The sequence below is a fragment of the Quercus suber genome, unplaced genomic scaffold, assembly GCF_002906115.3.
Source record: "Quercus suber isolate HL8 unplaced genomic scaffold, Cork oak 2.0 scaffold_276, whole genome shotgun sequence".
NCBI lineage: Eukaryota > Viridiplantae > Streptophyta > Magnoliopsida > Fagales > Fagaceae > Quercus > Quercus suber.
In genome coordinates this window covers 398,657-410,170 of record NW_027069732.1, presented here as the reverse complement: position 1 = coordinate 410,170, position 11,514 = coordinate 398,657, and the positions used below count along the sequence as shown (strand labels likewise).

The window sequence follows — 11,514 nt, the reverse complement described above, 5'->3', positions numbered from 1 at the left end:
TAAGTGACGAAAACTTTTATTTTTTCTTTTACTTTCTATTGTTTTTTTTTTTTTTAGATGTGATTTTTTTCTAGTCATGATTTTTATTTTTTAATAAATTTGGTGATTTTTTTTTCATTCCTCCACTTTTTTATTCACAACCAAACAAAAAAGAGAAAAATTAAAATCTTTTCTATCCTCTCATTTTTTCACCCTCCCACTATTTTCTATTTTCTCACTTTTCCACCATTTCAACTAAATAGACCCTAAATGATTATTAGAGAGGTAAAAAATGGAGGGAAAATAATTTTTTTTTTAGTCATTTAGTTAATGGGGAAAAAACTAAAAAAAAAAAAAAAAGTGGAGACATTGGTGAGCCCATCCAAATATAGATAGAGTTTGGATTGCACTGAAAACAGGGGCGTTTGGTGTTTGGTGTTATTTTTTGGGATCCTGCGTTTTTTTTTTTTTTTTAATTCCGCTAACAATGACAAGAATGTTGTTTATAATAATTAACCATACTTTGAGGAACCCATCCAAGATAACCAAGACTTTGGTCTTGATGATTGATTGTGTTCGTGGTGTTGTGTTGAAACATTGTTATTTGCTTTGTATTGTTTATGTGAGACATTAGATATTGACATTGTTATTTGCTTTGAGTTGTTTATGTGAGACATTATGTATGTTTTGAATTGTTTAACTTAGAACTTGGTATTTGTGAGTTCTAACTTTTGAACTTTAATTATGTATTTGTAATTTGGTACTTTGCATTTTATTAGTAATTTCACTAATTTGTGTCAAAAATGACTTTTTTCAACGTTCCATTAATATATATTATAAATTATAATTATAGGTATTTTTGGTCTACATTTTTTTATTCGGAAAGTAGGATCTTATGATCCTCATGTTGATCCTACAATCCGATCCTCAAACCATCACACTAATCTCATGTAGAATCTCAATCCTGATAACCTTACTTCATACATTGAGAGATGCTATGTTAACAATGCTTTCACAACATTTTCATAACAAATATTAAGTGGCAAGTTGTTATTGGCTATTATTAATGAGCAAAAAAGTATTTTAAGTTGTGGATTCAAATTAGAACTAAAACAACTTACTACTTATGATTTGTTGTAAAAATATTGTGTTATAGCACTTCTCTTCATCGAATATTTGAATCTTTGTCATATCTAATACTCTTCAATTTATTGTAAAAATGTTATGAGATTGTTGTGGCCACTAAAATCTCATGCGAAAAATAACACTTTATTGTAGGGTTATTAACAAACTACTACTACATTTTTGGCACATCCAACTTAATACTATAATTAAGTGTCTATTTAGGATCCGCTTATTTTGTTGGAACTGAAATTTTTTTGTTGAAAGTATTATAGATAAAGATAAAAGTTAGCTAAAATAGTACAATAAGACCCATGAATAATACCAAAAAGTGCAGTGTGACCCATGAATAGTAGCAAAAATAAGCTAAATAGTAAAATAGTTGGCAAAAATAATCCATGCTAAATGCACACTAAGATGCTATTTTTTTTTTTAATTGCATTTTTGTTGTTCCCTTGTATTGTTCATCTTCTGTTTGTTTTAAATTATACATTTTACATGTTTGTTTTAAACTTTTAATGTAAAAAAAAAAAAAAAGTCAACATTAAAATATTTTACAGTCATCTCTAAAATTGGGGCAACAAGACGTAAAATGGAGTCTTTTGGCTCAATATTGTAAAAATTAGAGTTTGTTGGATTTATGTATACTTTGCAAATTTTCTTAGCTAAATGAGGAGAGATGCAAATTTCAGTATTCATATTGCTGAAATACAAGTAAAAGAAGAGAGAGAAACAAACAAATTTGACATAATTTTGGTATTTCGGTATAAATATAAATATGTGGAGAGAGAAACTGACATCAATTTCGTCAATTGGATTGCCGAAATTCAATTGTCCTTTTGCTCCTGTTAAATTCTTTTTTGCGCTATTTTTCCCTTTGGTTAGTTTCTTCATAGTTTATTTTTGTTTAAAAAATAAAGATAAGAAACCCAGGGGTATTGAACCCATGAACAAGGGTTATTCCACATGGGAAGCAGCCAGTAGACTACCGCACAACATGTTTAACCTATATGGAAACTAAATGAACTTATTCTAAAACTGATAGATATTTCAAGTTTTCAAAAACACACACAAAAAAAAAAAAAAAAACAATTTTTTTATATACTTTCCAAAAATTGATAGTTATGATAACAAGAATGGTAAATTCAAATTATAGTTCATCCACGATGATGTCAAAATTAATTAATATTAACTAAATAAAAAATAACAATTGAAACTGATTTTTTTTCCCTAAAGTTTAATGATTTATATTCATCATAATTTGGAATTTTTACATTTTTCAATTACAAAAGTATCCAGGGTGTGATGAGATTTAGGCATTTATGGGTGAAATAATTTTTTTTGCATAATTCTCTTCACATCCTAGTTATTTTTGTGATTGGAAAATGTAGAAATTTCAAATTATAATGAATGTAAATCATTAGCCTTCGGGAAAAAAAAATAGAAGGGTCTCTAAGTATGCGTGTGATAAGTATTAATAATCTCAACCGTACAAAACTTGAGGATAGTACTGTAAAAATACCTAGAGATGTGATAAAAAAAATTATTTCACCCACAAACGCATAATATTCATCATATGTATTTTATGATTACAAAATATTGTAATCTCTTAAAAAATAGAAAGCCTTTAAGAAGTACATGATAATTACAGAATACTAGCCTTTGAGCATGCGCTCGTGCGCGTGTTCAAAGACTTTTCTATATATATATATATATATATATATATTTTTTTTTTTTTTTTTTTGTGAATGTTAATAATTTACATCCATTATGATTTAGAATTACTACATTTTTCAATATATAAAAAATACCTAGGGGTGTAATAAAAACATTATTTCAACCACAAACGCATAACACTCATCATACCTGTAAGTATTTTTTGTGATTGGAAAATGTAGTAATCCCAAATTATAATGAATGTAAATTAATACATATTAATTTTTTTTTTTTTTTTTACTCTTGAAATAAAATATTATTTTCCAAAAATTTAAACTACATTACCAATTTTAATCTATTTATAACGACCCATATGAATTTTCAAAAGAAAAAAAAAAGTCATGGAAAAATTATGCTATACAACTCAAGACACATCATGCAAGTATGACTTGTATTGCCAACTTTGATTACTAAAAAATTTCTTATGATATACTATTAAAATAATATAAATAAATAAAAAAAATTTATCTTAAATTGAAAAATATTAACAATATCATCTTCTTTTTTAATTCATGTAATATGTTTGTAAAATATTTATATTTTTTTCCAATAATTTTTTAATTGGATAAAATTTAGTTACAAAATTGGTTGTAACCTTACTAAAAAAAATAAATATTACTACATATTTTGATAATCCAACTGTTAAATTGTATGTCCTTTATGCTTTAAATACACATGTCAAATTTTGTGTCAATCGAATATTATTTACTATATGATTTATAAGTTTATATTTTATGCATAATTTTAAACTACAAAAATTTGCAATTTAATCAATTTATTGATGATATAACTATTAATCTTTAATTTTCTAAAATTTTTGCAAGCATGAAGGATATAAGAAAAAGATGTAATTCATTGATGAATTTGTCAAAATTCACCTCCAATAAAAATTTATTGAATAAGGTTATAACCTTAGACTACAACTTATTTTGTAACTAAAGTTTGCTCTTTTTAATTAAGGTCACTAGTTTTTCAAAATTGTTATTTTTATTTAGATAATATTAATTAATTTTGACATTATCGTGAATGAACTATAATTTCAATTTACCATTCTTGTTATAATAATTATCAATTTTTGGAAAAAAAGAAAAAAAAAAGTGTGTTTTTTTGGTGTTGTTGAAAACTTGAAATATTTGTCAGTTTTAGAATAAGTAAATTTAGTTCCCGAATCGGTTTCGCGTGTTGCATAGTAGTCTACCGGCTGCTTCTTATGTGGAATAACCCTTTTCTCAAGGGTTCAATCCTCCTGGGTTGCTTATCGGCAACACTAACGCCGAAATTTGCACCACTCCTCGTTTAGCATATTGAGCCAAAAGACTCCGTAAAAATGCTTGTGAGTAAAGACATTTTACATCTTTCTCACGCACAGACCAGCTCCCCACCCCCCGCTTCTTCCCTCTCTCTCACACAGACTTTTCCCTTTCTCTTTGGCGCAGTCCCTTGGGACTCTGACCGTCCGCATAAATGTTTCCGGTGAGGTGTCGCGGCGGTAAGGGCGGGCAAATTGACAAAGATCGACGACCGCCACCCTTTCGCGGTGCAGATGGGTGGTGGTGGGATGGGTCGTCGTCAGATCTGAGTGCTGCTGTCTCTCTCTCTCTCCCCTTCTCTTCGTCTTTTTTTAGGCTGCACCTCTCAGATCTTGGTGGTTGCGGCTGCAGAGGTCATCGTGGCTGGCTGGGTCGTAGGTGTTGTCAGGTTTGGTTTTGAGTCTGGTGGTTGGGTTTGGTATTAGGTTTTTTGTGGTTCATTCCTGGTGGTGGTTGTTGTTGTTGTTGTGATGGTGTGGGTGGTGGTGTTTTAGTCGCTGGATTTTGGTGGCAATGGAGCAGTGGTGGCTATTTTTTCCTCTTCCCTATCTGGATTTTGGATGATTGCTTGGCTTTGGTGGTAGTGGCGGCGGCTGGTGGCTGGTTTGTGCTTTCATTTTCCAGTGTTTAGTGATACCAAACACTTTAAAATGTCTTCGCTGAAAATATTTTACATTTGGCCATGCACCACGGATTCTCTTGTTCCTTTTAAACCAAATTTGATAAATTGTAGCCCCCCAAGTTATATTGCAGATCACAGCTTTTAAACTTTTGCCTTCACATTTTCGCAGACCCCAATTCACCACTCTATTTTATTTGAGTTTTAGGTTCACAGATCAAGTATTATTCCATAATTTCTTCCCATGCTGATATTCTTTTGGTAAATGAGCAATCAAAAACCAAATTGATTTTGCTTTCTAAACTTCCTCTACAGAATACACAGGTTGTGTCACCAGTGTATCCCATTGAATAAGTCTATCTCTATCTCTTGTAGATAAACCATTCATGATTGTTAGCCAGAGCATAAATGCAGGCCTTGGGATAGCCATGAAAAAACAGACAGGATTGGACCAATTCACCTCCATGCTCTTGTTCAAAGCTAGAGTTCTTAAACTCTCTCCACGGTCACTCCTAACTCTAACTGTAGAGCACTCTTTCTCGATCTGAATTCTTTTTCATAAAAACAGAGCTCAGTCAAAGGCATCTGACTTTTCTCTCAGCAGAACCACCAATATATCTAGTGAAGTCATCTAACACTACCATATTGTACTTCTTTCCTCCTTAACTTTCAGTCCCAGTTGGTCCTATAAAATCAATGTGTAGGAGCTCCAATGGTCTAGAGATAAGGGTGGTATTGGTCTTGTGATGCTGAGATCTTACTTGCTTTCCTAGTTGGCATGGTCCAAAAATAGTATTTTTTTACTTTTCCAAGCTTGGGTAATCCAATAACTGCCTCAACTTTTGAGACATTGCCAATTCTGTGATACCTTAGTTCCACGTTAGTCAATTTGGCAACCTTTCTAAGTTTAAATATTTTCCTCCAACCCAATGTACAATCTTGGCGAATTTTTACCAACCAAAGTTTCTGCCCTTCAAGGAGGGAAATTATTTGGGCGGGGGGGAGGAAATCTGACTTATAAACTCTTTCATGGCATACCATAAATATAATTCACAAACTTGCAAGTTAAATCAACTCTTAAATCTGTACCACGATCTTAAATCCTTAAAATTTTAATCCTGTTATCTTCGAACTCTTTATCGGTGAATGCAGGATTTGATTCAAGTCTTTGATACAATATTCAAAGACTCACCAAATAATTTAACTTGCAACTCTTAATTAAATATGAGCAAAACTTTTGTTAGCAAATGGAATGTCATGGATATTTACTTAATTTCCTTCTGCTCACATCAAGTGTATATCTACTAATATTGAATGTGATCTAAGGCAATTGTATGTTCTTCTATTTGTAGCAGTCAACAAGCTGCTTTTGGATATCTCATTCCATTGCTGATTGGCCTCGTCCAAATCAAGTATCAGAATTATGGCAACCCATTTCAAACCCATGGTGCAACCCTGTCACTTTTTGTTGTAGCTGTATTCATTCATGCTATAGCATTAGCTGTGATAAGCAAACCAACTCCCAATCCGAGCTACCTCCCTGTACTCACACATGTCTATTTCATTTTTGGAATGTTTGCCTGTGGCTTGCTGCTGTTGCTCATCATACCTCCTCTTGGTTGGATCGTCCTCATCTTATGTGTATCGATCTTAGTATGGTTGCTATACAAATCATACAAATGGATTCTCCAGCACTGTCAAGAAATGTTCTATTTAATCTGTCGGTCATCTGATGCATTCAACAGATTGGGTGAATGGTTCCAGCTGAGTCCTGTAGCTACCAACTCTTCAGTTCAAGAAAGCAGTGGAAATGGCAGTAATTAGTGCCGTCTTTGTCATCCTATCAAGAAGGTTATCTTATATTCCAATCATATCCTCACTTTACACCTCCTATCTAAATTTAAAACTCCATATACTTAAATGTTATCAATTTAAGCTTACAAATTCTTGTTTATGTCTGTTCTAAACATCACAGATGTTAACACATTGCAAGGCTATGTGGAAAAGTGTTATGACTATTGCCAGAATTAGCTATGTTTCCGAAGTAAGGCTACTTGTTTAGGAAATTTTTTAAACAAAATGAAGAAGTTAAAGTGACTCATATATACTAACATTAATAGAAAAATAATGAGATATATTAAATATGTATGTTGCTGATTGCTTTAAATAGTATAATAGCTGGACTGGGTAATTGCTTTAGCTGTGATCTATTGTTTCAAAGTTCAAACTATTCTATTTTTTAATAAAACTTTAGTTTTGAGTCTTGTTTTCTAATCCAGTGCATTATAGATAGCTGCATTATATTTTCTTTGTACTTGAGCTTTTTGTGACAAATGTCAAATTTTGAGATACAGTTTGAATATGAGCATGAAAATGAAATTGAGGATTCAATTGCTAGCAGGTTGTTTATAACAGCTTAATTTTACTTTGGCAGTTGTCACAGCTTGATGGAGAAAAAGTGGCTTCGTAACGACAGAGGGTGCAGAAAATTTATGCCAACTTGTTAAATGGGGGATGAAAAAATAACCAAGTAATTCATGTTGAAATATAACAGACTTCTTAGACAATGGTTGGTTTAGAGAGCTTCTTCAGTTTTCTGGAAAATTGAACATGTTATATTTATAAATACCTTTTAACCATGCAGGTGTTTTTTGTTAGAACTTGGATGTGTTTATTTCAACATTTTCCACCAAGTCATTCATGTTGAAAATAAGACTTGGTATGCACTTTTTTGAGTGTCCCCATTGAAATATTTGGAGATGCTAGTCAAATTATAAAACTCTCGACATGCATGTTGTTATTTTATGCATGTGTTGTTATTATATTTTTAGCTTTACGTGTGTGTTGTATGTAATTGCTTTAGCTATTCTACAGCTAGGGATGAAATGGATTCGTATCAAACAGAAATGGATAATTTTTCACATATTGAGGGAAGAGGAGGTGGCAATTTAGTGCTAAGTTAAGAAGGTATATCATTGTTTATTAGAGAGAGAGAGAGAGAGAATATATCTTTGGCAGGGCCAACAGAATTTAAGACACTGCTACGTCTTCAGGAGAAAATAATCAATAAAAAAAGACAATGCTACCTCTTTTTGCATTTTTTAGTACGGTATGTGTAAAAGTATGTAGAGAATCTATTCCTACTGTCACTTTCTACGAGTATGACATTTTTTTTTTTTGGGTGAGAACTTTTATTATATCATCGTTTGAGTCAGGAATAGGTGTGAAAACTTGTATTAGATTCCGTTTGGACAGCGTCTACGCCTGCGTTTGGATATCACTCAAAGTTACTGTGCGTTTCCAATTTCACGTTTCGGAGCTTTTTTTTTTTTTTTTTTTTTTACGCATGAACAGTAAAATCACTGTGCAGGAGACAATTAACACTGTTCACGCACTGTAGCGCACTGTTTATGTATTAAAAAAATATTAAAAGTAGGTCCCACAACACTATTTACACATTTAAAAATTATTTTGCTACAGTGTTTTCAGCAACAATCAGTTTTCAGCAACTTTCAACAACAATAAGTGCTATCCAAACGGACCCAAATGTCACCCAAGTCGGCAAGTTGCCACTAGTGGACATGTGGATCCGCCACTTGGCCACAGCCTAGGTGAGTAAATCGTGACAAAATTATTCATTACTATGTTCGCTCATGTGTGTTTCTTTTTCTGTTTTTTTTGGTAAAATATGTGGCATTTTATTACTTTTCATACAATGAATTATATTGATATCTTCAAGAGTTTTATAGTTTTTTTTAATAGAGTTTCAATCTACGGTTGATAAGTGTAGGTGGGAATTAAACTCCAAATTTCTTATTCAACTATCAAAAACTTTATCAGTTAAGTTAACTGGAACCTATAAAATTTTTATAGCTCAATGAGGGTGCTTGCACCAAAACCATAACTAAGGGTTCGTCACGAGCACAAAGAGGTAGTACAACCAGCCTACTTGTATATCCCATGACATGTCTCCCTTAGGGATGGCAATTTTTTTTTTCCCGCCTCTCCCTGCTTCACCTTAAGCGGGTTTTCCTTGCCCCGCAAAGGTGATGGGGCGAGATGAGGCAAGATTTTAGTCCTACACCATGGGGTGGAGCGAGGATGGGTTTAGACTTTTTGGATCCACCCTGCCCCATCCCGCCTCTCCCCGTCCCCACCCCGCTCCGTGTTGCTAAGTGTTATAATTGTAAATTTTTCATACCCTAAAACTCTACAATTTAAAGAAACATATCAATATTAGCTTATTTTATTCTACCCAATGTGGTCGTTTGCCTTTATTTTGTTAAATGTCTATGAGATTTTTTTTTTTTTTTTTGGTAATTGTCTTGTTAAACACTTAGATATATTATTCAATTTTTTCTAAAAAATTATTTGATTTGAAAGGATAAATTTAGTTGTAATTTCAAGTACATTTTTATTAATGAAATAGGTTTCATTAAAAAAATTATACTAGTTGTAGGGCAAATTAACAAAAAGTAGAATTTTATAAGGTGGGGCAGGACTTCCTGAGGCCCCAAGGGGCGGGGATGGGGTGAGAAAGTTTTCCCCGTCATGCGATGCGGGGTGGGGATAGGGCAAGACAAAACCATGCGGGGTAGGGACGAAGATCCTTTCCTTCGACCCCGTCCCACCCCATTGCCATCCCTAGTCTCCCTATGTGATTATCTCCACAATAGCAAGTGGTTACACTTATTTGTTATTCCAAGGAAAATAAAAAGTAATTACTCTTTATTAAAAATTGGAAAATTTACTTTGATACAAATTGAACACTAAATTTTAATAATCCAATTAAAAACAAGACTTTAAAACCCTTTAAATTCATAAACTCAATGAGTCTATTTAACTAAATGTAATAGAAATTCAAATAAATTGTGACTTAAACCAAGCACCCCATTTTTTTTTTTTTTTAGGAAGGTACACTTTAAATTACTAGAGTAGTTTTTTACTATATATAAGTTTGTGAAAATATATAATAATTACCTATTAAGTTATTCATAATAAAATTACACATTATGTTAACTTATATCTAAATTTAGTAAATTATATTAAAAAAAATTTCATACAAGTCTTGGTTGCATAAGGTAGACAACCTCTCCTTATTTTCTCCTCTATTTCAATATCCACATGTCATGCGATGCATTCTATTATTATAATAATTTTTTTGGTACAAAAAATAAATTTATACATCAAAAAATTATTGGTTTGATTAGCGCCCATCCTTGCCAAACCACAAACACAGATGTTTGTTTCGCAAAACTAATGACTTATAATTCGAATATGGGGAAGCTTGGAAATCAACAACCTACAATCATCCACAATGGAAGGGACAGCATTATTAGAGAAATTTAGAATTAGCTAACGAGTCAACAATTGTCAATAGCTTTTGCATCTAACTCTATTTCTAAGGTTGTTAACTAGAGATTAGGGTTCTTTCCCTTTTCTTTAGGCAGTAGTAGTTTTTGTCCCTTCTGAGAAAGAGATTATTTTTTTCTTACCTTGCTTTTGTTTGTTCGGTCTGATTTCTCTATCCTCTTAAGCCTCCAAAGGAGTATCTCGAGACTAGTGGGGTACTTTGCTTTGTGGGGTCTGGGAAACACTATTACCTTTTCCTTATCTAATCTCTGCTCCTCCTTCTCATCGGTCTTCTTCTCAAGGGCTTTTTCCTCATGGAAGATTTAACAAAAGATTGGAGTAAGTTTTCGCTCTCGGAGAAGGAAAATACTGGCTTTACTCTACCACGGATCCAAAAGTTTATAGCATTTGTTGTGGCGGCAAAGTTTCTCACATCCCGGTTTCTAGTAATGAAGGCAGTGGTTCGCACCTTCAAGCAATTATGGAGGTCACAAAAAGGCTTCAAGATTCGCAATCTGGGTAAACATATAGTCCTATTTGAGTTTGATAATGCACATGACGTGGAAAGGATCCTTTAAAACCAACCTTGGACTTTTGACAAACACCTTGTGGTCTTGAAAAGATATAAGGAAGGTTCACAGGTAAAAGATCTGATCTTTGATAAAGCCTGGTTTTGGGTTCAAGTGCACGATATCCCTCTCAGCTTTATGTCAAGAAGGGCGGCAGAAAGTCTGTGTGACACGGTTGGGGAGGTCCACAAGTCCCTAAAGTCCACAGAGGATGATGGTGGAAATTTTTTTCAAGTTCAAGTAAATATTGACATATCTCTCCCTCTGTGTAGGGGGAGGGTAATTACGCTTGAGAATGGTGAAAAATAGTGGGTTCTCTTTCAGTATGAGAGGCTCCCTAACACGTGTTACTGGTGTGGTCGCCTAGACCACGATGATAAACAATGCAAACTGTGGTTTCATAGTAAGGGATCAGTGTCGACTGAAAAACAACAGTTTGGTTCGTTCCTAAGAGCTGCTCCTTTTCAAAGGGGGAGTAAGAATGTATTTTATGTACATGGGTGGTTTGAACAGGAGACCCCAGGGAAGGATAATGAAGAGATGGCGACCTCAGGTGCAGGGGAGGATGGCAGGCCAAAGGGAGACTCGGCGGCGCCCCAGCCCATTTTGGTAACGGAATTGGGAGGTAACACCACTAACTCCAACTCTCTTTCTCATTTTAAGTCAACCACTACACTAGGAAAAGTTGAGTCTTTAAGGGAGGCGAGTGTTTGAATTAACTTACCCCCGGAGCAACATCCCACAATTTTCTCCAAGATGGTTTCTAATGATTCTCTTTTCCTTTCCAAACTAGCTGAGATTGATGAGGGTATTAGGAAGTTTGATTTGGTTAATAATGTGGAGGGGG

At 33.4% G+C, this 11,514-nt stretch overlaps 1 long non-coding RNA gene across 2 annotated transcripts; it reads left to right on the top strand.

Moving 5' to 3' along the window:
* The first annotated feature begins 3,989 nt into the window (after positions 1-3,989).
* Positions 3,990-7,568, top strand: LOC136070990 (uncharacterized). Of its 2 annotated transcripts, XR_010632267.1 has the most exons (3): positions 3,990-6,597; positions 6,722-6,790; positions 7,181-7,568. It is a non-coding gene; the product is annotated as an uncharacterized LOC136070990 (long non-coding RNA). The 2 variants fall into 2 exon arrangements; XR_010632266.1 differs by lacking the exon at positions 6,722-6,790.
* The last annotated feature ends 3,946 nt before the right edge of the window (positions 7,569-11,514 follow it).